This window comes from Pollicipes pollicipes, unplaced genomic scaffold (genome assembly GCF_011947565.3).
Source record: "Pollicipes pollicipes isolate AB1234 unplaced genomic scaffold, Ppol_2.1 Scaffold_6052;HRSCAF=7182_pilon_pilon_pilon, whole genome shotgun sequence".
Classification (NCBI taxonomy): domain Eukaryota; kingdom Metazoa; phylum Arthropoda; class Thecostraca; order Pollicipedomorpha; family Pollicipedidae; genus Pollicipes; species Pollicipes pollicipes.
The window spans coordinates 10,762,654-10,774,930 of NW_023596805.1; the positions used below are offsets into that span (position 1 = coordinate 10,762,654).

Consider the following 12,277-nt stretch of genomic DNA (forward strand, 5'->3'; position numbering starts at 1 on the left):
GCCGCCGGGCGGGCTGCTACTGGGGTGTGAGGACGGGCCGGTGGTAGGGCCGCCGGGCGGGCTGCCCCTGACATGGGGTGTGAGGGACGGGACCGGCTGGCTAGGGCCGCCGGGCGGGCTGCTGACTGGGGTGTGAGGACGGGCCGGTGGCAGGCCGCCGGGCGGGCTGCTGGCTGGGGTGTGAGGACTGACTGGTGGCAGGCCGCCAGGCGGGGCTGCTGGTTGGGGTGTGAGGACGGGCCGGTGGCAGGCCGCCGGACGGGGCTGCTGGCTGGGGTGTAAGGACGGGCCGGTGGCAGGCCGCCGGGCGGGCTGCTGGCTGGGGTGTGAGGACAGGCCGGTACCGGTGCCGCCCGGGGGCCTGCTGGCTGGGGTGTGAGGACAGGCCGGTACCGGTGCCGCCCGGGGGCCTGCTGGCTGGGGTGTGAGGACGGACCGGTGGTAGGGTCGCCGGGCGGGCTCCTGGCTGGGATGTGAGGACGGGCCGGTGGCAGGGTTGGTCTGGGGCCACTGACCTACCCGGGCTTGCTTCGGCCTCAGCGTGAATTTATCGGCCGTGTGTGGGCGCGCCACCACACACCGCGGACGTCGAGCGTGTTTCTATCGATTTTCTCGCGTTTTCAGCCGTTTTTAGTGACGACGTGTAATTTCGTGAACCTTTTACGTTTTATCCACAAAGTCTGCATCATCCATGGTGTCAGTACGTACCTATATGTGAATGTCCGCTGCAGGATTGCGCCGATGTAGTGCATTCATAATGGCCGTGTTGTTGAAGTGCTGCGAGCGATCATCCCACCCCATGTATCAGCTTTCGGCAGAGATGCGGCGGCCAAATCATCAGGTGACCCGTTGTGACGTAGGCATTACTGTGCGTGCCTATTTGTTTGTGACGACTGTGCGGTATAACACATGTGGTCGTGACGCTGTTGTCAACGAATAAAACATTTGAATGAAAGCACCTATGGCTCTGTGCTGTTTCTCAACATTGCTAGAAATATTTTGTAACAGAATCGCAGTGAAGAGAAACGCCACGCCACGTAATGTATGGTCACGTCACGTTTGATCACGTCACGTTTGATCACGTCACGTCTGGTCACGTCACGTCTGATCATGTCCCGTCCGATCACACCTGGTCAAGTCACGTCACGTCCGATCACACCTGGTCACGTCACATTTGATCACGTCACATCTGGTCACGTCACGTCTGATCACGTCACGTCCGATTACACCTGGTCACGTCACGACGTCACGGCCCGCGTTGCTCCGCCCGCTCAAAATGTAGTTCCCAGGGCTACCACGGGACGGCGCCACGATTCAAGCTCCGCACTACCAGGTGCAAGAATTGGGCTAAAAACAATAATTTTCGGGTGGCATTCGGAAATGACGAGTGCAACCTGATATTTTATAATAGGTAGGCCTCCATGACGGGGAAATTCAATAAATTGACGTCGGACAGGTGCATGTGCCGGGGTGAACATCACCGTGAACGATGACACATGGACGATGTTTTAAAAAAACCCACGCAAGATCTGGGCGCAGTTTGAAATCGCCTTTGGCGTCACGTTTAGTGAACAAGAAAGGTAATTGAGGTGGCACGGGTGCGTGTGAACACCATGCTCTTGGTGGTGTGATCACTGACAGAGCGCGCATGGAGAAGTGCGTACGTAGTTAAGCAGAAAAATTGGGTCCAAATGTGCAGGGGAAAGCTTGAAAGTAAAAAACTTCCTCGAAAAGACATGAAAATTTGTTTACATTATCCTATTTATGTGCAAATAGGATAATGCACTGCATCTCCGTGTGTTAGTAAGTTAGGCTGTATATGAGGTTTCCGGGGTTAACAAATCTATAGTTAATGATCGAGTCGGGCATATGTGCACGTGAAAGACTCGTCAGACTGTAAAGTTTCGCCAAAACCGGTCCATGCGGTCAACCTGCGTCTTCGCTATTCTTCTCATATCACGCGACCACACTCAAACACAGACCGCACATTCCCAACGTAAAGCGGTAACATTTGCCGTGACGTCAGGAAGCCGGTGACAAGTCAAGATAACACAACCGTATTATTCCTCAGTCTCTCTAGTAATAGTAGTCTCTCTAGTATTCCTCAGTCCTAGGTCTCCAATGAAAGGTGCGTGCTTTAATTCTCTTGAGGCTGCTGTGTGAACTAGAATGAGATTGCATTTTCTCTTGAGGTCGTTATGAACTAGGATGAGATTACACTTAAGTCCAACCTTTAAGACTTCGTACTGCGCCGCATTCAGCAAGTTTCCAATATGCCGATTATTGGCAAGGTGATTGAAGTCTTTTTGTATGAAGACGCCAATCAGAACCGAAACTTAGCATTATAATTGAACATCGTAAAATAACACGCTCATTTTGCGTCCTAGTTTCGCTAGCAATGTATTTTTCACAGATTGCGTTTGCACGATATTCGCCTTCCATGACATATGTGTTTGCAGTCGTACCCAACTCACAATTTTAAATCACCCCGCGCCCGGTTGGCCGGTTGAATACCGTTCGCTCGGGTGGGGTCAATTTGACCCCCAAAGATCTAAAAAGCTAAGATAGCTAAAGACATTAAATCCACAGCGTAAATTGGCCTGTACGTGAATAGACTTGCCAAAATTTAAGGTTCGTAGGACATGACCTTGACATCGAATAAGGTCAAACAAGGTGAAACTCCAGATTGGTGTCTCAAGCATCTCCAGACCTCCTCATGCAAACGCCGCGAAGCTAGATACCTTTTCTAAACGAAAGGTTAATTAATTAATGGATATTGTGTGATCTTTATAAGGTCAAGGTAACTAAATACCCACGAACTTGTTCCTATTTTGCTAATAAGCGTCAGGAATTACGCTAAGCGGCATGTTCTTAGCAACAAAATGCTGACCTTGGTTACTCGAGTCAGTGACTTAGGAGGTTACTTAGGAGGTCAGTGACCTACCCTGACCTTTACAAAATCCATAAAACATGTGTTGCGGTCCATGTCATTAATAAATTCGAAATGAGCACCAGAAACAACCCTACTAAACCAAGCTATCAAAAAGAACAGCAGGTTAGCTTTCACCTCGTTCTGGCCTTCATACCTTACCCAAGGTCAATGGAATTAGCTTTAATTCTAAATTTAATTGGCCCGTCGTCTAAAAGCTATCTCAGCCATCGCCTGAAGTTGACCTACCATAGGTTGGCGATCTTACAAGATGTGCATAATGTTTTATATTTAGACGTCCCACATTTAATTTTCTAGGGCTACGCAAAAATTGGCGTGGCTACGCCGCAGCGGTCAGAAATCATTTTGTAAAAAACCTTTTGAGGGTTAGTTTGACTCTCGCCCGAACGCATGCTAAGACCTACCACCAGCCTGTCTTTCTGCAGTCTTAACCCGAGCCACCCTAGTCTGTCAGAGTGAACGTCTCTTCCTTCATAATCAATACAATACTGTCACGTCCCGTTCGTTATACATATTTAGACACACTTTCCTGTTACGGTTTAAATATACTTTGAACGTCGCACACTTTTCAATTTCACTACCCTGGCCAAAATGTCAATCCCATATTGTCCCAATTGGTGTCGTGTGGAAATTCTCCGGTTCGATCGTGTTCAGTCGATAGCTTATTCGTGAAGCCAAGGCTCTCTCCACTCTAAGAAGAGCTTTATTGGGCGCATCATTCACCAACATCGCAAATAGAGAGAGAAGCAAGCAGCTGTCTTCCGGCGTCCAAAAGAGGGCAACGCTACCGATGGAGCATTAGCCATTGCCAGCTATCTGGTAATATAGGTACAATCGGTACAAACATTTCAGGGCATTATACAAGAGGCACTTTAGAGATGCAGGTTATAGGTGGTAGGCTGGTGGTTCACGATCTGGAACTCGACTTGACCGAATAGGCCTTATGTATAACGCCGGTTTAACCGAATCGAAACCGGCTCAAACGCCAGTTTTAGAAAAGATGACCAAGCTAATTTCGTAAGCGAGAGACACATTTATGGGATTTCTCAGCGCATGTTGAATGTATCGCAGTATGGTTTTATACATGACATAATACACAGCAAAAGTTTTCATGATCTTACCCTTCTGAGGAAACTGCACGACAGCTGTCACGATGTTTTACGAGCAATTCCCTTCAGCTTTTTACTATCAGGTACATTTTGACCTCCGCCTCTGTATTTTGGAGCATATCCTGGAGCGCGGGCGTGCCGGGTGACAACGCTTTTATCACCAGATGATCAAAGAATTCCTTCACACGCTCGGACTGGTATTAAGGGGTCAGTGGGCCTCACGCAGCAGCGCAGTCGTCCAAGGCGGACCTGGCGGTCGTTTCCAGATCAACGATCGATCGTGATCAGCCTCGGTCGCGCCAGCTCTCCATGTCAGTCGCAGGAGTTGTCAGTCCGATTTCAGTAGCTTTGCAGCAGCTGCAGCCACGTCGCACGAATAAATAAAAATAACCATACCGGATACGCTCAGCGCCGTTATATCAACCCGCATGATGACGCCGGCTGAATCAGGGCTTCCAGGGAACCAGCCGTTCCGTAAGTAAGGATAACGCCATCAAGCAGTGGGATCATATGTATTCGCCCGTCACGACACACAACACGAACTTTACTGCGTACAAAAGCTGCGCAACAAATATCTCACAACACATCAAATGGCGTGAGGGCAGTGTGGAGTCGGTTCATACGCAGACGGCATAACATTGCGTCGCGGCATTGTCAGACAGTGAGAACATGTGCGCTTTATAATATCTGCCTCGACTCCGTCATGAAGTCAAGAACCGCATCAGCGTGCGACCTGAACACAAACCGAGCGGATCACTACATCACTGCGTCACGTGACTGCAATGTTCACATCACACGTGTGACGGCAGCGGACACATCACACCGACTCACTCTTTCGCCGGGCATGTAGTCACACCGGCACACAATCCACAAGTTCGCACCAAAAGTACGGAAATTGGAACACTTATTGGTCCAACTGGCACATGCCAAACGGGAAAACCGCTCATGCAACCTCTGTCAACGAGCCAACATGCCGTGGCACATGGGCGCTGCAGAACAAACATGCCGTAGCACGTGGGCGTTGCATAGCAAACACATGGTGTCACATGGGTGCTGCTCACCGCGCCGGGAACGCACGGGTGTCCCGCCCACGGTCGTGTGGGGATGGGCCACGGGTGGCTCCGGAGATCAGATGAGTCGGTTCTTTAGCTGTTTCCGTTAAATCAATTTCTTTACATTCACTGATATAGGCCTGGTGGTATCGAACTGCTCTATGCTGGATTTATGGGAGCATTCAGTCAAACTTATGACGCCTAATTTTTCACGGCGCCCCGTGACGTCACAACTCAAGCGGATGAGAACAAAACATTTCCACCTCTACGCTGGATGGCAGCACACCACACAACGCGCGATCGCTGGCAGGTTCAGGACCACCTCGTCCCGACCCTGACCGGCCATAGTTCGAATTGCACCCGCCCAAACTTGTACTTGATGGACCTTGTGTGGAGACGGTGCGCAGACCACCGCTCTCACTCACCGTTCTCAGACCAGCACACGCGGCCACAGTCCGCGTGCGTTGTACCGGACGCATACGCAGGGTCCTCCACAGCAGACCAGACCCCGCACTCGCACTATCACCACACGCTTGTACTTCAGGCGGCCGGCGCCGCGCCCGGCCGACGTCTGCCGGCGCAGCGTCCGGCTCGACACCGGCGACCGCATCGTCCAACCCCCCCCCCCCCCCGGCGGGCGACAGCGGCGCCGCTACTTCTTCTTGTCCTTGATGCAGCGGGGGCAGTACCACTTGCCGCGCGGGCTGGAGGTGAGGCCGACGCACGAGAAGTGGAAACCACTCGATCGGGCAGTCCGTGTTGTCGCAGCCCACCATGTCGCCGTAGCTGACCTGGTTGCAGAGGCAGTAGGTGGGCTCGTTCGGGTCCACCGGCATGTCGAGGCCGTCGGTGGACACGGGCTGCGCCGGGTTGATCAGCTGACGGATGGCCGCCTCCACGGCCACCGGACTCTTGATGGCCTTGGCATAGAGCGCGTCCTCGTCGGCCGTCTTGCGCGACTTGCGGCTCGCCTTCGCCTTCTTCTTGGGGCGGGCCGGCTTGTCGGCCGGCCGCGCCGCCTGGCCCTGGACCTGCGCCTCGAACTTGGCCAGGTCCACGTCCAGGTTCTGGATGTACTTGTCCACCAGCTCGTACGTCTTGGTCGCCAGCGCCACGTTGTGCTCGCTGTGCTTCTTGAGCTTCTCGTACATCTTGACGATACTGTCCGGCGGGTGTGAGCCGCCTTCGGGCCCGAGGCCGGCCAGGTAGCGGTCGCAGCGCTCGTCGATCAGCCGCTGCAGCGTGTCGCACTTGTTGTTGCGGTCGCGGATCATGGCGAAGTTCTGCTTCAGCTCCTGCGGCAGGTTCTCCAGGCTGTCCAGCAGCGTGTCACGCGAGGCGGCCATGGTTCACGTCACTGAAGGACGTCACTGGAGGGCTTTGCTGGCAGGTGACGGTGGTGAGCACCGCGGGCAGACGTCTCTGAAAGACAGAGACAACTGTCAATGCAACGTTGAAGGAAAGCATGACGCCAGTGCTCACCTTTCAATAGCTGCTGGATGATCATCCAGAAACACTATTCTGGAATGATCTACAATCCCTTCATTGAAATGAGCAACACCTACACATTGTCGGGTTAAGGTACATCATCTAGGTACCCAATGAAAAAACAAATTAAAATATTCAGACACACTCAGACACTTCATGATAAATACAATTCACAGCATTCTGTCCATATGAAAGGCCAATGTACTGTACTAATTGAAAATGAGCCTAAAAATTGTCAAATTGCCCATTGGCATATTTGCCATATTAACATTGGCATATTAAATATACTTATATATATATATATATATATATATATATATATATATGTAATATACATTCAATGAAATTTTCTTGACTGTGATAGAGGCACTCCAAGCTCTCTGTTAATACTTCAGTTTGGTATGAGTATCTGTTTGGCCTCTTTTAATGGCTCAAACATTCTGTATTGAAATCATGAGGTCCAATTTTCTGGCTTGGCACTCCAACAGTAGCTGCCTCAAACATTTAGGCTCCCCAAGTACTCTATGGCATCTCAAACTGGCAAAAAACCCTGGCTTTCTGCCTCAAGTAATCTTTGCAGCCTCTATGCAGGAAAATGTTGCTTCAAGGGGAACAGGATACCATCACAACTTTTGGATAAGCTGGGAAAAGAGCCTGTAATGGGCAGAACCTATAGTTAATCAACAGTGCAGGCACCAGGCATATTCCAAGAGGCCTCTAGAGCTTAACAAGGCCTCCAAAATAAAAAAAACTCAGAGCCCATCAAGAGAGACACTCTTAGCTGAGGCAAGAGAGAGCCTAGGCTGCCAGGAGTTGCTCAGTCAGATCTGCCCACATCTTAGACAAAATTGTGGGTACATTACCCAGGAGGGTGTGTAGAATGAATAGCCTTGGTTGCAGAATGTTTGGAGGTATGGGCACCCTTGCAGATCAAGCGCACCTATAGTGTCCTATGTGTCCCTTATTTAATGTGTCCTAACGCTATGTATAGTGCCCTCATCAAGTGTCCTATCACCATGTCATTTAACATCATTGCTGCAAGGGCACATTAATTAAAATATTACATTCATAAAATCTTAAATTTATAAACATTCCAGCACACACACCAAGATCAAGGACACTAGAAATAGAGTTTAATTATATGCAATGCCAGCCATTCCTGCCACAATTAACAGCAGATGATACCCCATAGCTTCATCAGCTGAACATGTTATAAAGCCTCAATGACAATACCAGCACTGAGAAGCAATATTAACTTTGATGCAGACAGAAATTCACACATACCAGCTGCCACCACCTGTGGTGCAATGGTAAAGACTACTAGCACTTATTTCTTTTATGACATTATTAATGACATTATATCATGCTATTTGTTTTGTTATATTGTTTGCCTGGTACACATTCTCAGTGAGATCATAATGAGTGATGGCCAAGAGTACTTAAAGGGAGTATTCCAAATTTGTATGAGGTTCTTAACTGAAAATCCAATTTGCCAAAACTTTTGGAGCTGCTCACAATCCTGCCCCTTGTAATATCTAAGCCTCTCTTGTTTCTGAGTTACACTTGAGTGAAATGAGAAAAGGTATATATGGGTAAAGGCATTTCAAATCATCTAGGTATTCAAGACAAGACTCCATAACAAGGTCATTCAAATATTTCTGTTCCATAACATGTGGGGCAATCTAGGCAAAAATATAGTTCCTGAGATGTTCATATTGGGTGTTTGAGAGTGATCTCTTGGTGAATGGCTGCCAATTAGCCCTGAATTATTGCTGTGCATGGTACGCATACTTAATAAAACCATAACACATTAAGGAGCACATTAACTAAGCAAAAAATTGTGCTGTCTAGAATGGTCTTCCACTTCGAAAGCATACCAAATGATACCAAGTGAGCACACTTCATCTTATCTGATGCTTGCTTCAGTGTCTTCAAAGGTGAAACAATCCCTTTATGGCATTATACATTTAATAAGGGTAAAAATTAGTAATCATAAAGGGAACATCACATCATGGGGAGTCTTTGTGGGCCTCGGGCCCCTAATCATGCGGGAAAACCAAGCCCATGTCTTACATCAGTGCGTGACGGCCAAGAAATGTCCCAAAGTACTGAGCCCTGATGTCAATCCTTGACAGATACCAATACTCCTAAAGAAGCTACTTTTCCTAACTTCCTACCTTCCTATGTACACCCTTCCACGTTTGCACACAAAACCAGATATTTCACTTTGTTCAAACTCTAATATTTGCTCCCAAAACTGGTATCCATCCATATTGTGAACAGAATGACATATGCAATGTCAGATTCCAAGGACGTAAATTACGAGATCATGTAATCTGTTAAGTCTCCATATTTAAGTTAAAAAGTGTATATAATTCTACAGGTGAGGCATTTTTGGACGTTTTGTAGCTGCACAAGTTGCTCAAACCTGTAGCATGACTTGTTGTGCACCACTGAATTTTCACCCACATAGCGTCTGGCACAAAAAGTACACCAAGAATTACCTGAGAAAATAACACCGTTCCTTACCTTGTGACTCCGTAATTTCCGCAGTTACCACCTAACACATGTACCCCCACACGTTTACTATCCCCTAAGCATTACAGGAACTGTTCGCACTGAATTTTCAAGGCCGTAAAAGACAGCTAAACCATCCGATGATTCTGGCTTTTTTCTCGCTTAAGGTTATCATGACGTCACTGGGGCCAACGCTTCAATGCGTGACTGGCCGCGAGACGCCGGACGCAATACCGAGGAGCAATTGGAACATCGAAATGATTGTGCGGATACAAATAAAATGCCGTTAGCGGAAAATGTATGTGACAAACCAGCCGATTACGTGGAATTTTATGCGATTAGCATGATGTGCCCTGCAAGCCTATACGGCATATCAACAGAATGCAATAGCATGAAAACTGAAGACGCATGTGCAACACTTATTCGCAGTAAGACGGCAGGAACATCGGACTGTCTGCATACCAACAACGAACAAGCTGTGATTAGCAGACGAGTGTGAGCAGCGAGCCGATTGCGTAGATTTGATTATGAATATTGTGACACGCGTCGCAACCTTTACAGGCGGCAAGAAATTACAATGCAACCTTCGGCCTCATACGGCCTCGCGCCCCGTACTCATAGGGCCGCCGAGGGTGCACGTGAGTGGCCAGCGTGGCGGGTTTGTTGTTCGTTGCATTTTTATTTACGCTAGATGTGCTACATGCACCGTGCTTGGTCCATGCCTACCTATATTCCGGCGTGCTCGGTCTGTACCTTCCGGCGGGGCCGGTCGTACTCGACCCGTACCCGCCTACATCCGTGCTTAGTCTGTGTCTGCCTACGAGACGGCCCGAGCTCGGTCTTTACCTGTGCGCGGGGCCGAGAGTGGCCGGTCCACACCTGCCTGTACAGTTACCGTGAGTGTCAAGAAACGTATGCTGCGTTCTTGAGACTTTTTGCGTTGCTCTGTTTAACGCCCAAGTGGTATGGGGCAGCATTATAGCTGAACAAGTGGAGGTGAAGAGCACGTATGATCTCGGGAGTGAACAGCACGTATAAGATAAACAAACGGGGGTTAAGGGCAAGGGCACGCAGCACGTAACCCGGGTGTGTGCAAGAACGGTGTCTGGGGCCCTGTTCTATTTACCCAGAACATCGTTACTGTACAGCGATGAATCTCTGTGTGTTTCATGCGAGTGGCAACGCGCTTCAATCACTACAAATACTACACCCCTGAGCATAGTTTGTTTTTCCACGACCGCTCAAAAGCCACGAAACCGCAACGATGTCAACCAACAGTCACGAGTGCAAAGAATCAGGGGCTGCACGCGCGTCAGTGTGAGCATGGCTCATCGCCGGCCGGTGTTGGTATCGGTCACTACTTGTGCAGTATTCCGCGGCAGCATTTGTGCCTTGCAGCAAGAAGGAGTTGCTTCGGTGCCTGCTCTATACCGCTGATTGAGACGGCCTGAGCAGGGTTCAGTGGCCACCCAAGATCGGCAGGGTAAGCGGAGCCGAACATTACGACTCGTTAAATGAACCTTGCTCGGCACGGGTCCCCGTAACACTGTGCCTCGCAAAAAGGTTTGGGATAATCGTTCAGCGCATGCGCTACCCGGCTCATGATTTTGAGCACAGGGGCAACGGAAATTCTCCTTAATTGGAGGGGCTTATACAGCCTTTTTTGTTACTTTTTCAGTCAAAGTCCGTGGCGCCAATACAAAATTTCAAGAAAGTTGGGCATTTAGTTCTCCTCCATAGTGTCCTTGCCCCCCTCTCCATAGGTGTATTCACTTCCCACGTCGATTGAATCTACTTTATTTCGCTTTTCACACGGATTACATTCTGAACCTAAGACAGATAAGCGCTTGTAATCAGCACATTAGCATCCTCACCATTGAGTGCCGCGTGTTCGGCTACGTGGTTATGCGCACTTACCCCCAACAGTGATGGCGTGAGCGAATGTGGGATGAGGGGGACAAGGACTTAATGAGGGGTCCCCAGCCGATGGGCCCCATACCGATGGGCCCTTTTATTTCATTATGACTGTTGATTCGGTCGTAAAATCAGACTGAACACCACTATATCTCAATGATTTTAAGTGCCTGCATCACCTCAGCTGTGTGAAGGAGTCGCTTCGGTGCTTGCTACATGCCGCTGGCTGGGAAGGCCTGAGCCGAGGTAAGTGGCCGCCCAAAATCAGCGGGATGAGCCGAGCCGAATATCATGGCTCGTCAAACGAAGAGGACACGAGGACAAAGAAGGGTACATCGAGAGGGGCTCGAGAAGCCCTTGTAACTGACGATAAGGGACGAGGGACGAAGGGCTCGCTGTAGGTCATGTTTAGGGTCCAGGCTCGCAGGCCTGGAACCTCAATTGTCTGTCGGATGGCCTCTTGCACCGATGAAGGGCACTGGGACACTCGGGTCTTAATTCTGGCCAGGGACCACCAACACTGAACAGTCGGATCTTGCCGGTCTGACCACTGGGGGCCCATTTCCCAGGCAGGAGCAAGGCCGGGCCCGCGATTTGTACTGGTTGGGCCCCTGAAACAAAAAGGGCCCATTGTTTCGGTCAGGGATCTGCAGTGCCTTACAGTGGGTCCTATGTCGGCAAGGTGTACTGAGTCGGCCAGGAGGACATCTGCTTAACAGGGACAGGGACAGTACCCCGAACTCTAGAGGGCCTCTTACGTTGGTCGAGGCTCTCCAGCAATGAAAGGAAAAATAAGAACTTGCGATGAGAGCCTACAATGGGACAATGGGGGAACTCTATTTCAGTCAGGGGCTCCAGTACCGAATGGGGAGCCGTCCATTCGGTTAAAGACAGGGATCCTTTTAGAACCGAACTGCAGTCTCTGTACCAATTATTGAACACAATGGCGATAAAAGATGGGCCATCTGGGTGGGTCAGAAGGCCTCCCGCGTCAAGGAGGGGAACAGTTTGATACGACGCATCCCTTTCGACGCCTCCGAATCGACCAGGGGACCTGCCGCCGTATCGCCAAAATGGCAGCTGGTAGGTACTCTGCGCAGAGGCGGAGTGGTCCTTTCGCCGCTGACCTTGGACAATAACATGCCCCTAGCGCTCTTCCCACGGAACCCCTTGCCTGGCACAGGAAAAGTGGTCTCATGAGTGCTCAATGCGGTGGTGCGAAATAAGCTCGAAATTGAAAAGTCATC

General features: G+C 49.8%; 1 pseudogene; it reads right to left on the reverse strand.

The window, feature by feature from the left end:
• Positions 1-5,748: 5,748 nt before the first annotated feature.
• Positions 5,749-9,187, reverse strand: LOC119104818 (inhibitor of growth protein 5-like; annotated as a pseudogene).
• Positions 9,188-12,277: the final 3,090 nt, after the last annotated feature.